This window comes from Hemitrygon akajei, chromosome 7 (genome assembly GCF_048418815.1).
Source record: "Hemitrygon akajei chromosome 7, sHemAka1.3, whole genome shotgun sequence".
NCBI lineage: Eukaryota > Metazoa > Chordata > Chondrichthyes > Myliobatiformes > Dasyatidae > Hemitrygon > Hemitrygon akajei.
The window spans coordinates 34015763-34037803 of NC_133130.1; the positions used below are offsets into that span (position 1 = coordinate 34015763).

At 41.1% G+C, this 22041-nt stretch overlaps 1 protein-coding gene across 11 annotated transcripts in view; it reads right to left on the reverse strand.

Annotated features, from left to right (window-relative positions):
- LOC140730333 (CAP-Gly domain-containing linker protein 4) overlaps nt 1–22041 on the reverse strand; it is a 331198-nt gene that overhangs the window by 233273 nt on the left and 75884 nt on the right. The gene's annotated exons all lie outside the window — the stretch shown is intronic.

Below are 22041 nucleotides of genomic sequence, written 5' to 3' on the forward strand. Positions count from 1 at the left end.
CTTTGTTTAGGTGTCAAATCCACACCCGAACTGTGACATCTGTGAAAGCTACTGTTTTTTCAATGCTTTTGAATAGCCTTGACATTCAGAGGCATTTAAACTTTTAAAAATGAAATAAACTAGTTAAAACAAAATAAATACAAAAGTTTAAAAAAATGCCTCATTCTTGCTTTGCTTCTAAAATAACCTCCTGAATGAATGGGATCATGGACATGTATGATTTCCAAGTTAGTTTTTCCAAAAGGAAGTACATATTGCTGTGAAGTACAGGGAGAATTTCAGCAACCCTGATCCAACCCTGAACTCCATTTGAGTTGGCAAGTGATGAGCACAGTTCAGAAATCTCTGGCTGAACTTGCCCAGCAGTGTCCAGCTTCCAAGCAGTAAAATCTGTGACATTGATCTTTCAGAGAAAGTTAAAAGATAAACACCATTTATCATCCATTCCTATAGAGCATCCCTACTCTCAAACACATTCTCTGTTTACTTGTTAATTAGAGTTTCTTTCTTAAAATATTGGAAAATAATCAGTAATTCAAATTAAGTAAGTGTTTTATTAAGCAAGAGAGCTCCGGTAGAGAAGGACCACATTCTTCTACTTTCTGCCAATCACCAGATAAGCAAAATCAGCAATATCCTTTTCTACAAAGACAGCAATTAGTCTCATGCTATGCTACGATTCTTAAGAGGGTACTTATCTAATTTTACATATGGCATGTCACATATCTATTTTAATAATGAAGCAAAAAGAGGAAACAAACATCTATCTCTTGGGTGTCTTACTTGGACACAAAATTTACCAGATCCTTCCATAATCAGATATGATTGGCTGTGATTTTCATGGTATCTGTTTTGGTTCAGCTATGTTCTCATTTTGAGGATTAGCATAACACCCTCTGGTATCTCCAACCTGTGAATGTCAGTCCTCCATCTTCCCAACGACCTTCCTGAGATAATGCTGTTCCTCAGAAATAAAGCATGTTTCTCATTTGTGACACTGCATGATCAGAGAGTGTACTGTGTGTCAATTTATCACTTTGTTCTTCCAAGTCAGATCTTATGTAGGTGTAATCCTCAGGTGGTCTTCACCTCTTAACAACGTGGGTTTTGGTATTTCCGCTATAATATCATGCACCTCAAGCTTCCCTTTCTCTCAAAGCTGTACTGGTGGTGCAATTTCTTCACTTAATTGATCATTATCCTATCACAATGTACCTCTACCATTCCACTGTGATGAATAGGTATTCCTCAATTTGCAAACGGGTTGCATTCCAAGAGAATGCTTCATTCGGTAAAAATTCATAAACTGAAAAGGTGTTTTCTAATAATTTCAATATAAAAACAGGAAAGAAAACTAAATACCTAAAAAATTCATCCACTCCAATATCTGAAAAAAAAATTGTAATATTGATAATCACATCAAGTTAAAATAACAAAAATGCATCATACAATATACATGAATCCCAGGGATCTTGTTGGGGGTGGAAACATCCTCTTATGAGAAATGGGTTACTACCCCAGGAATTGGAGTTCACCTTTTTAAGATAAAGATGAAGCAATTATTTTCCTTTCAGTAAATCTTTAGAATACTCTTCCTCAAAAGCCAAGAGATATAGAACCTTCACTGAGCAGACTCCTGATATGTAAAGGATGAAAAGTTAAACTACATATAATAATACAGCATAAGAACAGGCCCTTCGGCCCACATTATGCCAAGCTAATTATATTAGCAATCAAATGCCCAACTAATCAATGTTCATATTCTTCCATTTTCTGCACGTTCATGTGCCTATCTGAGAGCTTTTTGAACACTCCATGCAACTCATACCAGGCACCCACCACTCAGTAAAAATAAACTTTTCCGGCATAAATCCTTTAAACTTATCCCTCTCATCTGAAATTTGTGCCCATTGGTATTAAAAATGTCAAGTCTGATAAAAAGATACTGTCTGTCTACTCTATTTATGTCCCTCATATTCTGATAAACCTGTCTCAGATTTCCCTTTAGACCATAATACATAGGAGCAGAATTAGGCTACTCAGCTGACATGAACACAGAACATAGAAATCTACAGCAGGCCCTTCGGGCCACAATGTTGTGCCGACCAAGTAACCTACTCTAGAAACTGCCTAAAATCTCCCTACCGCAGAGCCCTTTCTTTTTCTAAGCTCCATGTAGCTATCTAAGAGTTTGTTAAAAGACCCTATTGTATCTGCCTCTACCACCATTACTGGCAGTGCATTCCACACACCCACCACTCTCTGTAGAAAAACTTTCCTGGACATCTACCTTGTACCTACTTCCAAGCACCTTAAAACTGTGCCCCCTCATGTTAGTCATTTCAGCCCTGGAAAAAGCCTCTGGCTATCCACACGATCAATGCCTCTCATCATCTTATACACCTCTATCAGGTCACCTCTCATCTGCCATCGCTCCATGTAGAAAAGGCCAAGTTCACTCAACCTATTCTCATAAGGCATGCTTCCCAATCCAGGCAACATCCTTGTAAATCTCCTCTGCACATTTTCTATAGTTTCCACATCCTTCCTGTAATGAGTCCCCCCCACCCCCCTCCCCCCGGCCGCCATTCTTCTAAAATCCAGCGAGTACAGCTTCAGAGCCATCAAACACTCCTCATAAGCTAAACCTTTCTTTCCTGGAATCAGTCTCATTAACCTCCTATGGATCCAGCATTATCTTTTTTTAGTTAAGTGGCTGAAAACTGCTCACAATACTTCAAATGCAGTCTGACCAATACCTTATAAAGCCTCAGCATTACATCCTTGTTCTTTTATTCTAGTCCTCTTATGAATGCTAACATTGCATTGACCTATCTTACCACTAACTTGCCCTGCAAGTTACCCTTTTTGATTTTGGCCACAAGTTACACTTCACCTCATCCCACTGACATCAGTTTTGCCATATCATCTGCCTGTATATCCTCATAGTCTCACTACACATTGCACCAACTTGTATACCAACTGCCCCATCCTCAGCCCTATTCCTCCAATTCCCATCCCTTGCCAACTTAATTTACACCTTCCTAAACAGCTCCAGCAAACCTGCCAACAAGGATATGGGCCCCCTCGGGATCAGGTGTAACCTGCCCTTTTTGTACAGATCATACATCTTCCACAGAAGAGATCCCAATGATCCAGAAATCTGAAACCCTGCCTGCTGCATCACTTACCTCAGCTACTCAAACATCCTACTCCTGTCCTGACTAGCACGTGGCACTGGAAGTAATCCAGAGATTACTACTGGAAGTCCTGTTCTTCATTTATTTCCCTAACTCCCCCTACTTGATGTACAAACTCATCTGTTCTACCTAAGTCACTGGTAGAAATGATATAGCTTCCTCCACTCTAGCGAAGACAACCCAAGTGTGTCCACCCTCTCCATATAACATGTGCCCTCTAATCCGGTCAGCATCCTGATAAACCTCTTCTCCAACTTCTCCAAAGTTTCCCCATCTTTTATATAATGGATGACCAGAACTGAATACAATACACTAGTTGCAGCCAACTACAATTTTATAAGTCTGCAACACATCTTCTCAACTCTTGAACTCACATCTTTGACTAGCAAAAGGAAGTATGCCATTTCAGAAGCAGAATCAAGTTTATTATCACTGGCATGTGTCTTGAAATTTGTTAAATTAGCAGCAGCTGCTCAATGCAATACATATTATATAGAAGAAAAATAAATAAATTACAGTATATGTATGTTGAATAGATTAAAAATTCTGCAAAAACAGAAATATATATTAAAAAGTGAGGTAATAAAAAAGTGAGATATATATTTAAAAAAGTGAGGTATCGTATGGCGGGTTCAATGTCCATTTAGATATCACATGGCAGAGGGGAATAAGCTGTTCCTGAATTGCTGAGTGCCTGCCTTTAGGCTTCTGTACCTCCTACCTGATGGTAACAATGAGAAAAGGGCATCTACTGGGTGCTGGGGGTCCTTAATAATGGATGCTGCCTTTCTGAGACAACGCTGCCTAAAGGTGTCCTGGGTACTTTGTAGGCTAGTACCCAAGATGGAGCCGACTAGATTTACAACCTTCTGCAGCTTCTTTCAGTCCTGTGCAGTAGCCCCCCTGCATACCAGACAGTGATACAGCCTGTTAGAATGCTCTCCCTGGTACATCTATAGTACCGTAGATTCCGGACTACAGAGCGCACCTGATTAAAAGCCGCTGGCTCTAATTTTAGAAATAAAATCAATTTTTTAATTGTAAAGGCCGCACCGGATTTTAGGCCGCACCGCTACTTTTAAATATACATACGTATCGGTAACACAAATTACGTTGCATATACTTTTTTACTGAACAGCACGAACAACATTCCAATATCTCCTAGCGACTGGTAAAAATATATAGACTGCAGCCTACCAGGAAAAGTTATTGATCGCCTTTAACTTAAAAGCAGCGTTTTCGCTCGGGTCTGACGCGCTTGCGTAACGCGATCGGGTCTAATCGGGTCTGACGCGCTTGCGTAACGCGATCGGGTCTAATCGGGTCTGATGCGCTCGGGTCTGACGCACTTGCGTAACGCGATCGGGTCTAATCGGGTCTGACGCGCTTGCGTAACGCGATCGGGTCTAATCGGGTCTGATGCGCTCGGGTCTGACGCGCTCGGGTCTTGCTTTTCTTCGAGTATTTTCCATGTTGATGAGGGTGAGTACAAATGACTGATTTACAATAATTTAATTGTGAAAGTGCGCTTGATTTATCGTACAATTTCATTGGACCTCTGTGAACTACTCATCAATTTTATTGGTCTACTGTTACGAGGCAAAATGTTTACGAGGCGGCATGAAAAAAAACCATGTATTAGCCGCTCTGGATTAAAGGCCGCAGAGTTCAAAGCTGTTCAAAATGTGGGAAAAAAGTAGCGGCTTATAATCCGGAATCTACGGTAGTTTATGAGTGTTTTTGTTGACATACCAAATCTCTTCAAACTCCAAATGAAGTATAGTCGTTGTCTTGTCTTTATAGCTGCATCGATATGTTGGGACCAGGTTAGGTCCTCGGAGATCTTGACTCCCAGGAACTTGAAACTGCTCACTCTCGCCGCTTCTGATCATTCTATGAGGATTGGTATGTGTTCCTTCGTCTTACCCTTTCTGAAGTCCACAATCAGTTCTTTCATCTTAATAACGTTGGGTGCAAGGTTGTTACTGCAACACCATTCCACTAGTTGGTATATCTTGCTCCTGTATGCCCTCTCGTCTCTATCTGAGATTCTACCAACAATGGTTGCATCATCAGCAAATTTATAGATAGTATTTGAGCTATGCCTAGCCACACAGTCATGGGTATAGAGGGAGCAGAGCAGTGGGCTAGGCACACACCCGAGGTGCACCAGTGTTGATCAGCAGCGTGAAGGAGATATTATCACCAATCCACACAGATTGTGATCTTCCAGTTAGCAAGTCAAGGATCCAATTGCAGAGGGAGGTAAAGAGGCCCAGGTTCTGTAACTTATCATTCAGGATTGTGGGTTGCCTTCTTTACCACTATATCAACCTGTATAGTCACTTTCAGGGAGCTATGGGCCTGGACCCCAAGATCATTCTGCACATCAACATTGAGAAGGTTTTTTCCATTATCAAGGTTCTGTCTTTTTACATTTCATCTCCCAAAGTGCAACAGCTTACATTTGGCCAGGTTAACACCTCATGCCATTTCTCCAACCATAACTGCAATTCATCTATATCTCGTTATATTCTTTGCCAGTCTTCTACACCATCAATATTACCACCAATCTTTGTATAATTTTAAAACTTTCTTACCTACCCAGCTACATTTTCATTCAGGTCATACATACATCACAAACAGCACAGCTCTCAGTACAGATCCCTGCAGAACTCCACTAATATCAGATCTCCAGCTGGAACAAGTCCCTTTAGCCATCACCCTCTGGCTTCCTTTGGCAAGCCAATTCTAAATCCAAATAATCAATTCACTATGGATCCCGTGCAACTTAATTTTCTGGATGAAGGAACTTCCTAAAATGCATGTAAACAACATCTGCATCTCTACATTCATCAATCAACTTCAACAACTCCTCGAAAAACTCAATCAAGTTATTAAGACGTGACTTGCCCCCCACAAAATCATGCTGACTGTCCCTGATTAGACCCTGAATTTTCAAATGCTGATAAATACAATCCCTAAAAATCCTCTCCAGTACCTTCCCTACCACTGACATAAGACTCAACAGTCTTCTGTTTCCAGGATTATCCATACTTACCTTCTTCAATAATGGAACATCATTCACTACTCACCAGTACTCCAAGAACTTGTCTGTGGCTAAAGACAACATGAATATAATCAGTCATGGCCTCAGTAATTTCATCTTTTGCCTCTGACAATAACTTGGGGTATATCCCATCAGATCCTGAAAACTTATCCACCTTAATGTTCTATAACAGCCCCAACAATATCTCCTTCTTTATTTTGAATACTCCATGTCCTTTGAGGTCATTAACAGGCAGGACAGATAAAGAGTCAATGGTGTTATCTGCTTGGATTTTCAGAAGGCCTGCTACACATGAAGCTACTAAACAAGATAAGAGTCCATCATATTACAGGAAATATATTAGCACAGATAGAAGATTGGCTGACTGGAAAAAGGCAAAGAATGCAAATAACACTGTTCCAAGGAGAGTGAAGTTATTTTTGGCTGCTTTTTCCCTCATAACTCGAGATGAAAGCATGCAATAGCATCCTTTTCCAGAGAAGCTCTGCCTCTTTATACTAAATGTTTGTTTCAGAGAATTGTTACTTCCATTGAGGATTCATTCGGCTCCCTTGAAAAACATTCTGTCCTGATGGAATTTTCCCTTGCTACCATTCCTCACAAAGCAAATATTCAGCCATTTCTGGTGTTGAACAGGAATTTTAAAAGTTATCTCAAGCTCCACACAAACAAAATTAGAAACAATGAAGAATTAACCAGTCCAGCAACATCTGCATGGTAAAAAAAAATGTTAAAAGATTCATTAAAGAAAACCCTTCCTCAGAATTCCCCAACCCAAAATGCATTACCTAAGTGCCTAATCTTGTAACCATAATCTCAACCCTTTTTCTATCCTTTCCATTATAACATCTCTGCCCTTCATAACACTTCTAGGGCAACATTCTGGGCACCAAGTTTTATTTTGTCAGTGCGTGAGGGATAATTTGCAGCTACAATGTTACAAGATTTAAGCAATAACTAATTCCACTAAATGTTCACCCTCTTTCCTCATTTAATCTATTGTGTACAGAGAATATAACACTTTTCATTACAGTAAAAAATAGTTTCATAAACTGATGACTAACTGAGTCGATGGCACAATAGTGAAAAATCATTATCAAGTGCTTGTAAATCAAAGAATTATTGTATTTGCCGAGAATCTTCACTCCATTAGAAAAGGTATCAAAGGATTCACAACACTCTAGTTCAATAGGGGCACGATTGAGAACTTCCTGACTGGCTGCATCACTGCCTGGTATAGGAAATATACTTCCCTCAATCGCAGGACTCTGCAGAGTGTGGTGCGGACAGCCTGGCACATCTGTAGATGTGATCTTCCCACTATTCAGGGCATTTACAAAGACAGGTCTGTAAAAAAGGGCCCGAAGGATCATTGGAGACCCAAATCACCCCAACCACCAACTGTTCCAGCTGCTACCATTCAAGAAATGAAAGCCAGGACCAACAGGCTCTGGGACAGCTTCTTCTCCCAGGCCATGAGACTGCTTAATTCGTGCTGATGCAACTGTATTTCTATGTTACATTGACTATCCTGCTGTACATAATATTTATTGTAAATTACTATAATTGCACATTGCACATTTGAACGGAGATGTAACGTAAAGATTTTTACTCCACACATATATGAAGGATGCAAGTAATAAAGTCAATTCAATTCAATGAGTTAAAAAAAAGACTATTAATGCTCAACTGTTTCTTATCTAGCTGGGTTGCAATATGCTTGTAATACATCTAATGCATTCCCCAGAGTCTCATTTGGGGGCTTTATGGTATGCTGCAATTCTCTCTCCTTCTAACCAATGAGACAAAGAACATCTTAACTGCTGTTTGTTCTGGTATATCTGTCATAACCAGTCTGACATACAGTAGAATGCAAACAATTTCCTTTGTCTCCGTTCTAGAAATCCAATGGTTCAGACATCTTCATTAATTCAATTGTACATTCCCACTGTAATGACAGATTATTGTTTCATTACTCAGCTCACTGTTTCGCACTCAACTATTTATTTCAAGCTCAGGATAAATTTCATTGTTTCAGCAATCTACATTTCAAACACGATGCTTTAGTATCTCCAGCTTAGATGTGGAAAATAATAACTAAAATTAACAAATCAGAATTTACAGAGGGAGGAGACATAAGAGACTGCAAATCAGAATCAGGTTTATTATCATTGACATATGTCATGAAATTGCTGTATTGTGGCAGCACAGTGAAGGATGTAAAAAAGTTACTATTGGTTACAATAAATAAATTGTGCAAAAGAGGAATAGTGAGGTAGTGTTCATGGACTTTTCAGAAAGCTGATGGCAAAGGGGAAGAAGCCGTTCCTAAAAAGTTGATTTGTGGCTTTTCACGCTCCTATACCTCACTCCTGATGATAGCAATGAGAAGAGAGCAGGCCCAGGTTGGTGAGAGTCCTTAATGATGGATGCAGATTTTTGAGATACCACCTTTAGAAGATAACCTCAATGGTGGGGAGGTCCGTGATGGAGCTGGGGTGCATTTACCACCCTCTATAGCCTCTTTCAATCCTGTGCATTAAAGCCTTCGGCACAATGCTCTTCACAATACACCAATACAAATCTGTTAGTCTTTGGTTCCATAACCAAACCTCCTCAAACTCCCAAAGATGTCTAGCCAGTGGAGTGCCTTCTTCATGATTGAATTAATATGTTGGAACTAAGATAGATCCTCTAAGACATTATTTTAGTAACCTGAAGCTGCTTACCCTTTCCACCACTGACCTCCCCCCCCCCCCGCCCCCCGAGGTCCACAATCAATCCCTTGGTATTGCTCAAGGTTGTTGGTTATGACACCATTCAACCAGCTGATTCTTATTCCTGTAGGCGCTTTCATCACCATCTGAAATTCTGCCAATAGTTGTGTCATTCACAAATTTATAGATGGTGTTTGAACTATGCCTAGCCACACAGCCATCAGTGTAGAAAAAAGTAGAGCAGTGGGGTAAGCGCGCATCCTAGGGTGCACCTATGTTGATTATCAGTGAGGAGGAGATGTCATTACCGAACATGACTGCTGTCTCCTGATGAGGAAGTCAAGGATTCAGATGCAAAGGCCCAGGTTTTGAATCCTTTTGATTAGCACTCAGGGAATGGTCACAATGTTGAAAAGAAGCCTGTTGTACGTAATGTTGTTGTCCAAACCAAGTGAAGAGCCTGTGAAACTATGTCTGCTGTAGACCTGTTGTGGCAGTATGTAAACTACAGTGGGTTCAGGTCCTTAGTATTACCAGAATGACTATGCTGGATCTAGACATTAGAAAAACTGAAACTGGAATTAGAATTTATTAATGTGATATGTACCAGGATACAGTGAAAAGCTCATCTTACATACTTTTATTACAGATCACACCTCTCTCCTACAGTTCAACACATGGATGAACAACACAGGCTACCACTGTCTACATCCCCTCCTTGCCCTGCAACTACCATTCACACCTCCATATGTCAACTGCTATCGTCTCAATCTTCACCTTCTCCAGCCCCCAACTTCCACCAACTCCCCAGTCATCATGGACTCACCTTCATTACTGAGCAGGTGAGAAGGGCTCTGGGGTAACTCAGACACAGCAAAGCGTTGGGATTGGATGGTGTAAACCCCAAGGTCCTGAAGGAGTGTGCTGAACAGCTGTGTGGAGTTCTCCAGTGTATTTTCAATCTGAGTCTCAGCTTGGAAAGGGTCCTGAATGTGTGGAAAACATCATGTGTGGTCTCAGTTCCCAAGAAGGCCAACTGAAACTCTTGAATGACTACCGTCCAGTGGCCCTGATCTCACACATCATGAAGACCCTCGAGGAGCTGTTCCTGGTGCATCACCAACCCCTGGTCAGATCAGCCTGCGATCCCCTGCAGTTTGCCTACCAGGAGCACGCATTAGAGTCAATAATGCTGTCATCTACCTGCTGAACAGTGCCTACTCCTATTTGAATAAGCAGGGCAGCACTGTGAGGATCACATTTTTTGATTTCTCAAGTGCCTTCAATACCATACAGTCCTCATTACTTCGGGAAAAGTGCCATTCAATGCAGATTGGCATTTCCATTATATCCCGGATAAGAAACTACCTGACTGGCAGACCACAGTTTGTGTGGATTCAGAGCTGTGTATCAGACATAGCTATAAGCAGCACCCTGGCCCCACAGGGGACTGTATTGGCTCCCTTCCTGGTTACCCTGTATACCTCGGACTTTAGGTATAATACTGAGTCATGTCATCTGCAGAAATTATCTGATGACTTAGCAATAGTTGGGTGTAGAAAGGGAGGAAGAGAGGATGAATATAGGTGGAGGACTTTGCCAAATGGTGCAAGCTGAATCATCTGCAGCTCAACATTAGTAAGACAAAGGAGATGTTGATGGACTTTAGGAAGACTAGGCCTGTACTGCCATGTTGCTATGGATGGTGAGGATGTGGATCTGGTGAGGACCCTCTAGTACCTGAGGATGCATCTGGATGACAGACTTGAGTGGAGCACCAACACAAAGGTTGTGTACAAGAAGGGCCAGAGTCACCTCTAATTCCTGAGGAGACTGAGGTCCTTTGGAGTATGCAGACCTCTCCTTCAAATATTCTACCAGTCAGTTGTTGCCAGTACAATTGTGCTAGGGCAATGGCATCAACACGGGTGATGCCAACAGGCTCAATAAACTGATGGCTCTGTTATAAGAGTCAAATAGGTCACACCGGATGGAGGGTGTGGTAGAACAAAGGAACCTACAGAAAATCCTGGCAATTCTGGACAATGTTTCCCACCCTCTGTATGCCACCTTGGCTGAACAGACGAACACTTCTAGTCATGGACTAAGACAACTGTGCTCCTCCAAAAAGCACTATAAGCTCATTCTTACCCTCAACCCAATTAGGCTCTATAATGAGTCAACCCTTAACTAGAGAAGTGATGACCCCCTCCTGTTAGACTGTTTCAGGTAACTTTTTTTTATTCTTTCTTAATTCTCTTCTAATATTTGTATATTTGGGTATCTGTGAACTTGTAAAGGACTGTGACACTGTGATTTCCTTTGGGATCAATAAAGTATATATCTATTACACAATGCCATGAGGTCATACAAAGTTAAACAACAACAGAATGCAGAATACAGAGAAAGTGCAGTGCAGGTAAACAACAGATGCAAGTTCATAGAGGGAGACTGTGAGAACAAGAGCCCACCTTATCAAACAGTAGGGTAATGTAATGGGGGACAGATGACACATATTGTTCAAAATAGAAACTGTTTCACATAATTCACAAACACTGTCATTGAATTTTTGTGTTTACTTTAAGGGACAGTGTCTGATATAATGATGTCAGTGTAAGGCGCCTACTTTTTGGTTTGTTTATAATGGAAGTACGCAGCTACTGCTTTTGTTAAGTGCACAAAACAACTCCTGCATGTTTTATTCACAAAATCCTAAATTGGTTACCGTTGATGCTCTTGGACAATTCCGGAGTTTCTCAACAAGATATTGATTAATCACTTTGCAGTTGCCGGAGTTTTGGGAGCAGCATGCTATCATGTGGTTTGCACAGGTGGAAGCCCAGTTTGCACTGCGAGAAATCATTGTGGACAATACCAAATTTTACTACATCGTAGCATTGCTAAGTAGTTCCACTGCAGCCAGAGTGGTAAGTCAACTGGAAGACCTGCCTGCACGTGAGAAACATATCACTCTCAAAACCCACCTATTTCACACTTTTGGACTGTCTGAGTCGGAGCACGCCATTAGACTTCTCTCCTTGCCTGGCCTGGGTGACACTAGGCCTTCAGAACTAATGGACCACATGCTTTCTCTCTTGCTATATTTCTAGAAAACTCTTCATGGAATAAATCTCTGATCGAGTTTGCACAGCTCATACCAATATACTAAGAAAAACTATTGGACTAAAATGGCTGATAGTCTACACTCAGACAGAGAGAGCTGCATTGTTCCTCATCCTTTCCCTATCTCAATAAACCCTGTCAGCACAGCCTCCAGCAGACTCACGCCCATGGCTCCTAACCAGATAGTGGTGGGTCTATGTTTCTACCACACACATTTTGATACAAATGCCAAGAAGTGCCGACACATCGCAGCTTCAACAGTGTCAGTGCTTTGGGTCATCAAAAGACTGTGAACTGTAGGTTTCAGCTGCCAGGGTCGTCTATTGTTCACTACAGACACCTTTTCAGGGTGACGCTTCTTATGTGACATGGCCATTCAAGTGAGTGTGCTGCCAGCACTGCCCATTAATTATAAGGTAGACAGTGACAAACCCTCTCTGGAGGTCACCAGTGGCAACAGGATCCAGACTTACGGGACAAGACTCATGATGCTGTTTCAGTGGACAACATTACACATGGGACTTTGTCTTGGCTCAAGTGCTAGACATCTGCTTAGCGCAAATTCTCCACGTGCCCAAGGACTGTTAGTAGATCTTAAGCACTACCAGCTTGTGAGCACGAAGGACTTTGCATCATTACCCTATACTCCAGTAAGTTCCACACGACGACTCTGTCTAGTGCATGCACCACCACAAGTGAATTCACTCACTTGCTGGGTAAATTCTCAACACATGCTTGAGTGATCAGTGGACATGACCAGAGCATTTGATAACACCAAATGAGCTCCTTCAAATGTGACCTTACAGATGCACCCACTCCTCAATGCATCTATAGCCACCACTACTAACGCCTCAGACTATGCTGTGGGTGCCATGCATGAACAGTGAGTTAGAGTTGTGTGGCGACCGCACGCCTTCTTCAGCCAGCAGCTCTGGCCCCCAAAAGGAAGTACAACACATATGACTGCAAGCTTCTCCGTCCCTATCTGGCCATCTGCCATTTTCATTTTCTACTGGACAGCCAGTGTTTCACAGCATTCACTGACCACAAACCCCTCATGTACATGATGGCCAGCACATCAGATCCTTGGACTGCATGGCAGCAATGCCACCTGGTCTACATTTCAGAATTCACGACTGACATACAGCACATCAAAGGGAAATTACCTCTCACGGCCTGTCATCGATGCCATACACATCTGGGTTGACACATCAGCATGGCAGCTAACTAAGCTACCGACCTAGAGGTCCAGGCTTACAGGACAGCAGTCATGGGCCTGTGGTTAGTGGACATCAAGTTCAAGAACACAGGAGTTCCTCTCCTGTGCAATGCCTCAACCAATTACGCATGGTCCATAGTGCCAGCAAACTGGAGGTGTGCTGTTTTTAAGTACATTCACAGCCTTTCACATCTGGGCAGGAAGCCTTCACAGAAACAGATTGCATTAAAGTTTATGTGGTACGCCCTTAGGAAGGATGTGCGAGACTGAAGTGCAGCCTGTGTTGTGCATCAGCGAGCAAAAATTAACTGTCATGTTCGGGCACCATTGGCACATTTAGAGCATGTTGAGTGACATTTTGACCATGTGGACCTAGTTGGTCCTCTCCCCTCGCGGACTTCATGCCTCTCCTTACCATGACAACTGCACCACAAGGTGGCCAGAGGTTGTCCCTCTTGCATCAACGATGGCTGCAGGTGTGGCTTTGGTGTTCATCACCAACTGGGTCAATCGGTTCATCAACACATCTGGTATCTCTTCCGACCACGGTCCCTAAACAGGTCTGACCTCTGGATTGCAAAGGTCCAGAACCTCAGCGCTAAATTACATCACAACACAGTTTATCACCCGCAGTCCAACAACCTGTGCAAACGATTTTACTGTTCCTTCAAGGCTGCTCTGCAGGCCTCCATGACAGCTGAGTGGTGGCATGATCAAGTCCTGCTCGGGCTCAGAACAGCTCCAAAAAGACGACCTGCAGACCTCTACAGCTGATTTGGTGGATGGGCAGTGTTGGGTGATTTTATTACTGACATCACACCATCTGGTCAGCATCTCAGCAGCATTCCACTCTCCTGAGTAAATTCAATTCTTTTACACCTATTCCCACCTCCCATCATGGCGTACAGCACTCTTGGGTTCCAGTTTACCTACATTCTACCTCACTCATTTTTGTCCAGCATGTTGCACATCAACACCTCTTAAGCCCCCTTACATTGGCCCGTTCTGCATTTTGGAAAGGAGCGAAAAGACTTTTATTGTAGGTAGGAATGGTAAACCTGAATGTATATTTGTTGAATACCTTAAACTAGCCCATGAAGACCTGGGTAGCTCCACTACTATAACCCCTACATCACGATATGACTATGCACATGTCAGCTCACCCTTGGGTGAGCCAGAAGCATTTGCTGTTACTCCAAATAAGGGGCATGGAACCCGAGCTGAGCATCTCTTATGCGCACCAGACAGATTCACAATGGCAGTTTTGGTGAATTCTGGGGTGTGGGGCTGGTCTGTGTAGAGTAATGAAATGGGTGAGAGATGACACATTCTGTTCATAATAGAAACTATTCTACATAATTCACAAACACTGCCATTGAGAAGGTGTGTTCACTTTAAGAGACAATGCCTGACATAATGACGGCAGTGTCAGGCAGCTGATTTTTGGTTTGTTCATAATGGAAGTAAGTGGCTGTGGCTGTGGCTTTTGTTAAGCACATAAAATGACTTTTGCAAAATCCTACAGTACTAGGGAGCCATTGATGGTTTGTATAAATGCTGTTTTTAAGCCTGGTGGGTATGGCTTTCAGGCTATTATATCTTCTGCCCAATGGGAGAGGGGAGAAGAGAGAATGTCTGGGGTGGGTAGGGTCTTTGATTATGGTGGCTGCTTTACTGAAGCAGCAAGAAGAAAAAATAGAATCCATAGTAGGGAGGCTGGTTTCCATGTGGGCTAAGCTAGATCCACAGCTTTCTGCAGTTTCTTGCAGTTATGTGCAGAGCGGCTGCTATACCAAGCTGTGATGTATCCAGATAGGATACTTTCTATAGTGCATCAATAAAAAGTGGTAAAGGTCAACGGGGGACATGCCAAATTTCTTTAGCCTCCTAGGGAAGTTGAGGTGCAAGGAGGCTTTCTAGGGCTAGGCCATGTTGTTGACCAGAACAGGCCTTTGATGATGTTCACTTCCTTAGAACTTGAAACTCTCAATCCTCTCAATGTCAGTACTGTTGGTGCATGTGCACTTCTCCCCCTCCTTGAGTCAATGGCTAGCTCTTTTGATTTGCTGACAATGTGGGAAAGTTTGTCATGACACTGTGTACCAGGATCTCCATCTCATTCCTGCACTCAGATGGAATACATAGAATGAAATTGCTGAAATAACTCAGTGATCAGGCAGCATCTGTAGAAGCAAAACGACAGTCAACATTTCAGGTTGAGACCCTGCATCAAGACAGAGCGTCAACACTCATCTCTGTAACTGTATTTTGGACTTCATGACAGAAAGACCACAGTCAGTACATGTTGACAGCAACATCCCCAATTTCATCATGCTGCCCCCTAGGGCTGCGTGCTTAGTTCACAGCTGTTTATGTTGCAGATGCATCACTATGCTGCTAAATCTACAGCAAATTGAATCAAGTACGTTGATGATGCAATGATGACTGGCCTTATCAATGATGTTGACAACCAGGCAACGTACAGAGAGGAGGTAGAACAGCTGAACAATGGTGCGACCTCAATAACTTAACTCTCAATGTGGACAAGACCAGAGATGATTGTGGACTTTAGGAAGGTGTCGGCAGACCACTTCTTACTGCACATAAACAGCTCTTCCATAGACAAGAGTTAGGAGCACAAAGTTTCTGGGAGTGCACATAACGGACAATCTCACTGGTCCCTCAACACCACCTCTTCGGTGAAGAAAGATCAGCAGCGTCTCCACTTCCACAGGATACTGAGGTGAGCAAAGGTCTCCCCATCATTCTAAACAATGTTTGCAGGAGCATCATTGAGAGTGTTTTGACCAGTGGCTTCAGTCTGGTACGGGAATTGCAAGCCATCTGACCACAAGTCCATACAAAGGATTGCAAGGACTGCTAAGAGGCTCACCGCGGTCTCACCCTTCAGAGATGTTTATCAGGAGCACTGCATACATAGGGCCCTTAGCATTGTCAAGTGTTCCCTCCCATGCATCCAACAATCTCTTTGACTCCTTACCATCAAGCAAAGGGTACCAAAGCATTAAGGCAAGAATTGTTAGGATAGGAAACAGCCTCTTTCCCCCAGGATGTCAGACTACTGATCTCCCTGCCACCATCCAAGTCTCATTACGTACAAAACACCAGTAGCTGTATACTGTTTACTTTGTAGCTTGTATCATAAATGCACCTGAGTATTTGTCAACTTATTTATGGTAATATTATTCACATGTCATGTATGAGTTCTATGTACCGTGTTGTGCACCTTGGTACATACATTGTTTCAATGGGCAGTATACATGTGTACAGTTGAATGACAATAAACTTGAACTTGGAATCTTCAACAATTAAGTCTTTACCTGTGAAGTTGCTGCAGAAGCTCACCACGTCTATCCATAGTACGTGGTGAATCTAGTGCAGACCATTCAAAATCAAACTAATACAAATTCAGTGCATTTTAGATGCTTGGAAAGTTGAGAGAAGGTACATCTCATTCTGAATGACTGAAATCAGTGATATCTCTGACAAACCTCAGCAACAGAAAGAAAGACAAAGGTTGATAGGCATAAACAAAAGCAAACAAATTACAGTAAAATGCAGTAGTATCTTGAGTTGTTATTTACTGCACTGCAGACATGGCTTCTTTCAAAAGCTTTGGGGAATTTTCTCTGAGTATCTATCTCCCAGAAGATAAGCAAATCAATGCTGCTGAATTCCTCTGTGTCATCTGCTACATCAGAAAATTTGATATCCCTCATTAATCTGTGTTGCAGCTACTCCAGAAATCACAGAGCAGAATAAACCCTTTGTAGCTGTGTCTTCTAAGGACTGTAGGATCCCTTAAAGCTGAGTTCAGATTTCTCACCCTTCAATCACTGAAAATGTGTTTCAGCAGGCAGATTACCAAGTTCATTTAAATACAGCCATAAAAATGCAATACTAGTTCACCCACCCTATATTTATTGCACCATGCACTGTGTAAAGGCCCTGTGTAATTTTACTCAAATGTGGCTCAAAAAAAAACAAATTAAATTGCAAGGATACCAGGGCTCTTACTACCATTACTGTGATTCTTTTTCTTGCAGTTTTGTGTGTAATTGAAACAGAAAACATTTAAGTGTACGACAAAGGGGGAAGGCAAAATTCAGCATGTGCATTGTCTGATACCATCAAATAATCTGCAATTCACTTGTAGTTTAATGCTGACCTCTTGTGACAGACATCTTATATTACAACTTCTGAGTCAGGCTAAAAAATTGTAAAAATAGACCAAACAGAAGGCTTTTAGTCTGAATGCACACAGCATTCATAACATGAAGGAACTAATAGAAATAAATGGCCATTGTGGTACATAAAATAATACAGCATTGTTTAAGTTGAGCGAAAGGAATAGTCACATGCACGGTTTTAAGGTGCTTGGGAGTAAGTACAGAGGAGATGTCAGGGGTAAGGTTTATTTTTTTTAAGCAGAGTGTGGTGAGTGCATGGAATGGGCTGCCGGTGGCACTGGTGGAGGCGGATACATAGAACAATACAGCACAGTACAGGCCCTTCGGCCCACAATGTTGTGCCGACCCTTAAACCCTGCCTCCCATATAACCCTCCACCTTAAATTCCTCCATATACCTGTCTAGTAGTCTCTTAAATTTCCACTAGTGTATCTGCCTCCACCACTGACTCAGCCAGTGCATTCCATGCACTAACCACTATAGGGACTTTTAAGAGAATCCTGGATAGGTACACGGAGCTCAGAAAAATAGAGGGCTATGGGTAACGTGAAGTAATTTTTTTTTTGTAATTTTTTTTATTGAAGTTCATCAAACAAACATTTCCATAAGATGTATTTCAGACATTGTACATCATATATCATATATATCACAAAATCTCCACAAAGTATTTATCTGGGGTATACACTTATAGAAACGAGTGGAAAGAAAAAACAAGCAAAAGGAAAGAAATATGTACAAGTAGGGAGTGATCTTTTTGTTTACAACAGATTCATTGATTTGTGAGAATAAAATCAGGCCTATGAGGCATTATGTAGTTAAATCATTTTTCCCAGTATGAATCAAATTGTTCCAGCTTATGATTAACAGATGCTGTTATCTTCTCCATTTTGTAAATGTCCATTGTAATTTCCATCCATGTATTTAAAGTTGGGCTCTCCTGTGATAACCATTTCCTAGTAAGAGTCTTTTTACCAGCCACTAACAGTACATTCATTAAATATTTATCTCTTTTCAACCATTCTTGAGGTATATATCCAAAATATATTGTCTTACTCTCCAAGGGTATTTCACATTTAAAGATGTCTTGTAGGGCATTGTGTATCCCCCTCCAATAGTTTTTGATAACAGGGTAGTCCCAAAAAATATGATAATGATTTACATTTTGATTTCCACAATTTCTCCAGCAAACAGGGAGGTTCCTATCATAATGGGATTTCTGAGAGGGTGTAATAAAATATCTTATCAAGTTTTTCCATACAAACTCCCTCCATTTCTGTGAATTGCTATACTTCCATTGATATCTCCATATTGTTGTCCATTCTTCCTCAGATATAATTATCCCTCCTTCCTTCTCCCATTTTGTTTTAATGTATGACGTCGAATGTGTTTTAAGATTTGACAACCCCTTATACGTGCTTGAAATGATTCTACTACCATTATCTGAATTATATGCTTTTCTAAATAGCTCTATCAAGCACATATTTGCCTTGGTTACATTTTTAAGCGTCTTATTAACATATCGTCGCATCTGTAAATACCAATAAAAATCTTGTTTTTCTAATAAGTGTTTCTCTTTAAGCATTTCAAAACTGAACAGTGTTCCTTCTTTCATTATGTTGCAAAGAACTGTTATTCCTTTAGCTGTCCAGTCCTTAAATCCAGCATCCAATTTATTTGTTGTAAAATCAGAGTCATATGCACACCATTTAAGAATTGCAATATCTCCCTCTAGATTATATTCTTTTATAGTGGTTTTCCATATTTTAAGAGTAATTTCTAAGGTAAAGACATGTTCGGCACAGCTTTGTGAGCCTAAGGGCCTGTATTGTGCTGTAGGCTTTCTATGTTTCTATGTTTCATGGTTAAAAAATGTTAATTCTCTGTTCAAGAAAGAAGTAGGCACATCCTGGGAATTAAAGACCAGTGAATCTTACTCCAGTAGCAGGAAATTATTGGAGAAGATTCTTAGAGTCAGGAATTACGAGTATTTGGAGAAGTATAGTCTGACCAGGGACAGTCAGCATGGCTTTGTGTGGTGCAGCTTTTTCCTCATAAACCCGAGCAGCCAATGTGGTGCATATGGATTTTAGTAAGATGTTTTGAAAGTCAGGAGGCATGGGATCCAGGTAAACTTGGCTGTGTGGATTCAGAATTGGCTTGCCCATAGAAGGCAGAGGGTGATTGCAGATACAGTGTTTTCTGTTTGGAGGTCGGTGAGCAAAGGTGTTCTTCAAGGATTTGTTCTGGGACCACTGCTCCTTGTGATTTTTATATATGGTTGGGTGAGGAAGTGGAGGGTGAGTTACAGCAGTAAGTTTGCAGATGACATGAAGATTGGTGGATTGTGGATAGTGAAGATTATCATAGGTTACAACAGGATATTGACAGGGCGTAGAACTCGGCTGAGAAGTAACAGATGAAGTTTAACCATGAAAAGTTTGAAGTGATTCACTTTAAAAGGTCGAATTTGAAGGCAGACTATAGAGTTAATGGCAGGATTCTTCCATTAGCATGGAGGAACAGAGGGACCTTGGATCCACATCCATAGATCCCACAAGGTTGCCATGCAACTTGATCGTGTTGTTAAGAAAGTGTGTGTATTGGCCTTCATAGTGAGGAGATTGAATTCAAGAGCCACAAACAAGGTAAAGTTGAAGCTCTATAAAATCCTGGTTAGACCACACTTGGGGAAAAACATGTTCAGTTATGGTTGGTTGGCTCATTACAGGAAGGATGTGGAAACATTAGAAAGGGTGCAGAGGAGATTTATCAAGATGCTACCTAGATTAGAGAGCATGCTTTATAAGGATAGGTTGAGTGCTAGGGCTTTTCTCTTTGGAGTGAAGGAAGATGAGATATTTCTTGATAAGAGGTGTAGATCAAGTGGATAACCAGAGACTTTTGCAAAGAACATAAAATGCTGGTGGAACTCAGCAGGCCATTCTGCAGTGGAAAAGAGTAAACAGTCAACTTTTCAGACCAAGACCACTCATCAGGGTGCAGCCTGATGCTGCCTGGCCTGCTGAGTTTCTCCAGCATCATGTGTGTGTGTTTCTTTGGATTTCCAGCATCTTCAGATTTTCTCATGCTTGTGACCACAGACTTTTTCCCAGGGCGGAAATGACTAATACGAGGTGGCATCATTTCAAGCTGATTGGAGAAATGTATAGGAACAATATCAAAGGTAAGTTGTTGTTCCCCCCACCCCCACCCACAGTCTGTGTTGGGTGCATGGAGCACACTGCCGGGAGTGGAGATAGAGGCAGATATATTAGTGACATTTAAGAAACTCTTAGACAGGCACACGGATAATAGAGAAATGGAGGGTTATGTCTCTACTCCAAATAAGTGCAGACACAGAATAACTAAATATATTCAAGGCTAAGACAAAGGTACTTGGTTCACAGTAGGATTAAGGATTATGGAGGACAGACAAGAAAGTGGATCTGAATGGAAGATCAAACCTACCATGATTTTAATGAATGGGCGAGAAGGCTTATTGAACTAAAAGGCCTTGGAAATATAGTTAGAAAATCTAGTCATTCTGTCCTTGTTGGAACATGCCAAAGAACAGAGATAATACCTTGATGGGGGAGTATCAGCAAATGGAAACTAATTTTTTTTAAAAATCAACATACTGCGTTAGACCCTATTAGACCCAATATAGTATAAAACAAACATGCGAGAAAACTAGCAAAACTAAAGATCAGTGTGGGAAAGGGTGCTTCCTTTTCCACTGGAAATCAATACTCTCAGAACATTAAATTAATTGGGAAAAAAGACACATACACTTCATTTTAATATTTAAGCAGAGGACATACAGGAAGCTACAAGGGGGGGATTTATAAGAAACTAAATAGTCTAAATACTAACAAAAGAGATTATCGTACCAGCAAATTCAACACAAAACTGATTTATGTATTAATACCCAAATGTTCTCAGGTAGCTAATAATATTTGTCTAGATTATTTTCATACCATCAATGCTATATTTGCTTCAGTGACTTTCCTGGTCGCCAAAGCAGTGTTGAATGAGAGGGGTATTAGTGAGCTTTATTAAAATTCAAGTCAAGGTGAATCAATGATAAAACTTTCCACTGGCTAGAGCTGTACCACAGGGGGAATTCTAACAGAATGGAAAAAGGCCTATCAAGCCTAAGCCAGCTCATGGCAACATTATCCAGTCAGTCCAATACTCTTTTTCTCATACCCTTGATCTTTTCTTTCTTATATTTATCCAATTTTCTTTGGAGCTTCGCAAGTATTACACAAAATCAAATGTTATTTTTTCGAGTTTTTCTATTTCTTTAAACAATTAGTAGCTATAAATTCTGGCAAGCTCACTGTGCTCTATCACTTCAATCATTTATAAAAGAGAATATAAGGAAAATAAAAATAAAAGGAAACAATAGACAATTTCTGAATCATAAAATCAACTAAGCTTTTAAAATAAAAAGTTACTAATTCATATCTAATTATTACATTTTCATGCACACATAAAC